Raw genomic sequence first — 4,791 nt, 5'->3', positions numbered from 1 at the left:
TCCCCCGCCGCTGACCCCGCCGACCACCACCGCCCCCACCAAGACAAGCACTTGCCTCCCGCCTCCCTCGCCTCCCCCGCCACATCCTCCTCCCCGCTTCCGCACTCCGCACACCACCAACAACGACACGTCTCGCCAAACAGCGGCTACGCAAAGGTCCCCTCCAACTCCTCCCCGGTCTCTCCACAATCTCCACTCACCGTCTCCTCCTCCGACCCCAAGGACCAAGGAACTGTCCAGCCGCACCCCGCCGCCGCCGCTTCCGCCGCCGCCGCCTCTGCTGCTGCTCCCGTCCAGCACCCGATCCAGCACCCCTTCTTCCTCCCGTCGCACCCCCACCAGCACCCGCACGGCATGTTCATGATCGGTCAGCACCCGCAAATGGTGATGCCCTCCGCCCCCGGGCCCATGTATGCCCCGCAAGGCATGGTCATGTTTGCCGGTCCCCAGCACCCGGGCTTCCCTCAAGGCATGGTCATGCCGCCCGCCCATGCCGCGCACATGCAACACCGCCCCCAGGGCGCCGTCAAGCCCGAGAATTAGGCAGAGCGAAAGGATCGTATCGAGCACGAGAAGCAGGAGCTCATTCGCGAGTTTAAGAAGAAGACCAGGGAGGCTGCGTTGGTCAGGTTTAGGCAAAAGCGCAGAGAGCGCAGGTTTGGAAAACTTATTCGCTACGACTGCCGCAAGAAGCTCGCCGATGCACGGCCCCGCGTGAAGGGACGCTTTGTTAGGATCAAGGACGATGAGGATATGGAGCAGCCCCAGGTCGTCCCGGGTTTGAATCGGTGATACCTGCCCCTTGCGACGTTTCGTCTAATTTTTTCTCTGTCGCAACCTCGTGTGTGTATATAGTAGTGTCAGGTTTTTTCGCTAACAGTTCTGAATCTCTTCCCCCCGCGGTTGGGGGAACATAAAAACAAACTATTGACGTGTACATAATTCAACAACGACAGTGCCTGTTGCCTTTTTTGCCCTTGTTGCTCTTGTTGAAGCCGGCGGCCGAGACAGGAGAGAGCGACGCGCCGTAGCCTAACATGTTACATACTTGGCACCCATCCTCTACTTTTTTCTGTCATTGAGTTGCACTTGTTTTTTTTTTGATACAGAACCGTGCATCTCGCACCATCTCTTCAACGAACGCCTCTCATTCCCATACCATACCATGATACGTATGCGCCCGTCGTCTCTCTCTCTATATCTCAAGATCTGGCTAGAGAAGGGCACCGTGCCTCCTGAGGCACGTGCCTGAGCTACCGATTGCCACTGCCATTGCGCAGCAATTGGCTCGTTTCCACACCACCTTCAACAGCTGGAGGCCTTCACCACGCAACAGGCCTGCATTGCTTCGAAACGGCATGTATCCATGTCCATCCTGTACCATCTTGTACCCTGGGTACAGTATCCTACCTATTCATCGTCAACCCGTGCATACGTCCCATGCATGCATGTCTCATGCCGATAGCATCGCCATGAGCGAAGTAGTGGCGCGCATCAGGCTGCGCTTCGCGCCCACTGACGCTTCCTGAACACAGACCTTTCCTGAAGACAAAATCACCTATTTCCCTCTTTTGTACGCTGCAGAAGATTCCACTCAGTCGACGCGCCCAGTAAACTGCGATTCTCAAGCCGCTATCCCTATGCTCCCAGAGTGATGATTTTTCAATCACTCAGAAATGGTGAGGGATGGTGACCAGCAGGTAGAAAAAGTGATGTTTTTTGGTGATTTCATCACTTGAATTTGAGTGAGTGATCACTTCAGTGATGTGAACATTCACCACAGTGCAGTGAACATTCACAACAGTGTTGTGATCATCACTACTGTGCACGCAAAACGAGTGATGTCGCTCAGAATCACTGCAAAATATCACTTTTTTCTCTCCGATCATCACTGAAGGACACTCAGACCTAGGTGACCTCACTTTCTCACCCCTTCCAGCTCTCAAAGTTCTGCCGCTCCCCCGAGAATCCTTCTACCTTTTGTCGCTCTACAATCACCCGGTCCATCCATTTACAAACTTCCGTTGTCTCCATCCTATTCTGTCGTCTCCATCCTATTCTGTCGTCCCCATCACGTTTCCCCCAGTAACAATATGTCAAACAACGCCTACAGCACTAATCAGCAATCGAAAGCTGTAGTCCCTGCTGACCCTGTTCTCGGAAGTGACCATGGTTTCAACCACTCCTCTTCTGAAGACGAACACGTTGCTAATGCTGTCTGCGGGGCAATGTCTCATCAGGCGGAACGATCGAAATTTGAAAATGGAAATAATTTCATTGGCAATAGCTGTCATATAGAACCCCCAATGGGTGGTCAGGAACAAAACTGGCCATTTTAGTACTCTAGATTCTGTTCATATTGAAGTGCCTGAAACTCCACCCGCCCTCCAGCCGCTACAAAACGCGAATGAGGCTCCACGAAGCCCGTCAATCAAAGAGGGAGATCGTTCTTTCTCACAATAACTTGCCGATATGCAAGAAGTGTCATGTTCTGATGGTGAAAGCATTTCGTCTGATGCCAGAATCACGAAGAAGAATTGGCTGCTATCCAAAATTCTACCTCCTCAGCAGTTCAGAGAGATAGTTCGGCTGTGAATGCAGCTCAAAATGTTATCGAAGACTATTTGTCCGGCATATTTATGGGGGAAGATGCAGAACCTTTACGGGCTCATGGATGTACCATAGATAATGATGATTCCGTTTCCATTCCGTCCAATCAACACGTCTTTGGTGACACCGAAGACGCTAGGTCGAGGGCACAAAGGCGGGCAGCACTTCCTGGCTGGGAGTATTTTTCTGCTTTTGCGAAAGTTGAAATAGCTGTGGATAATGTCGATGAGAAGCTCGCCCCACTCTTTCTGAAGGAGGCCAATGCAGTTCTCAGCAATATTTGCGAAGAAGTGCGAGGTGCAGATTATGATGGTCAGAATCTTCATTTGGGGAATATCGATGCATTCGTTCCGAGTCGACTGGAACTATTCAAAGCTCCGTTGCCGAATAGTGTGCTCGAAAAGGTCCGGGAAGCAATAAATCGGGTGCCGGTGTCTCGTAATAGAACCGCCGTTGAACTCTCAGAGTTTATGGCTATTAATGCGCAGCACGTACAGTGCTCTTCATACGGTGAGTCAGTCACCACGGTATCGTCTCGCAAAAACAGCAGTTTTTTCAGATGGGTGTTGCTGCTGACCGCCACAAGGACGTTTGGTCAGCTTTGAGCTGCACAAAACAGAAAAGAGCACGGGTCGAGTACACTACGATGGGATGGGTTAACAAGCCACCACGGGGCCACGCGCTTATCACAGAAATGGAACAAAAGTGTGCTGCGGTGAACCGACGCCTTTTATATATACCTGGTGCAACGCTTTTCTCGCTGGATGATTGTAGCATAAAGACCCCCCTGACGTAGAGGGTTGTATGCTTTAGCTCGACGTAGACCCTTCGGGGGAGAAGACAGGGAGAACACACAGCCAACGAGACAGGGAAGCGGGCTCTGGTAGCGTGGTAGAGCGGGACGGTCGGGGACGAGCGTACGCGCGGGCCGATCCACGCCTCGACGCCCCGGAGCAGCGCTGGGTAACGTACCAGCGCTGACGGGCGGAGGCGGATCTAGGCTCGCTCGCGTACGCGTGTGTCCCCTACCCGCTTTGTCCCGTTTGACGCTAGCAAAGACGGATCGCGCGTGTTAAGTAAGCTGGAAGACGGACCTTGATTGTCGGTGGGTGACAAGTCCGTGCTTCTCCTCCTCCACCGCCGCCGGTCCGCGCCATATTTAAGGTACATAATAACCTATCATAATAGTACAGTACCGATGTACTGTAGCGACGTACTGTGGCGGTCGGTCGACACTGTAATACTGTCAGCCATCGGGGCTGACAGTACACGTGTGTGCGCGCTCTTCGGTCTCGCGCGTACATGTGTACACGTGCGCCCCCTGTACTTAGGGGTACACGTGGTGGTACTGTAGAGCATCGAGCCCTACAGTAACCGATCCGATTCTGAGTTGATCTAATCTAAAATAAAGCCCCAGGGCGGGTTATACTACAATGATGATCACCTTCGGCTTTGCTCTAGAGCTGTCACACAGTACACTAATTTACAGCAACTCACCAACCATTCTAAAGCACTGGGTCCCGTGAGCAATGCACTGTGCTCTGCGCTCAATCCATTAATTCTGGCATGCCATTACTCGAGGCCTCGAGAGAAAATTGTTGACGTTTGGGAAAGGCTGCTGAGGTTCGTGGGAGGGGCTCCAACTAGGGGAGCCATAGCCCCCATGGCTGATGCCATTTTTGCCGCTGATCGCGGTTACAATGCAAAAGAGACAATATCGTTCATTAACGAAACCCTTAGTGCAACTGGCCTGGGAACCCATAAACCGTTGTAGTACAATTCCGCACCACAACCCCCCGGCGAGATGATAACCGCGCGGGAGGGCGGGTGCTACTGCAGCGAGCAGGCGTACAGGCGCCCGTCGCCGTGTACAGTAGTACCCTAAGGGTCCGACGTGGGACAGCCGGTAACAGCGGGCGTGGCTACGGGTAACACGTGGCACAACCGTTAGCCGGGACCGTGGCCACGGGCACACGTGTATAATCCGTACGGTGGCTAACTAGTAAATAGTAGTTAATGGCACAAATTAGCCAGTTTAGCACAGTAGCTGGTATACAGTAAGTAACAGCTACTGTAGCAGGACAGGTGTCCTGGCGTCCCACTTAGGGGTTAAGACCGGGGGCACCTGCCCCGTTCCAGTAAACGGGAGGCAGACTCGCCTCCCCTCCCTTTACGGCTAAT

This window comes from Chondrus crispus, genomic scaffold (genome assembly GCF_000350225.1).
Source record: "Chondrus crispus Stackhouse genomic scaffold, scaffold_2, whole genome shotgun sequence".
Classification (NCBI taxonomy): Eukaryota; Rhodophyta; class Florideophyceae; order Gigartinales; family Gigartinaceae; genus Chondrus; species Chondrus crispus.
The sequence above is the reverse complement of the archived record's forward strand: the minus strand, read 5'-3'. Positions refer to the sequence as shown.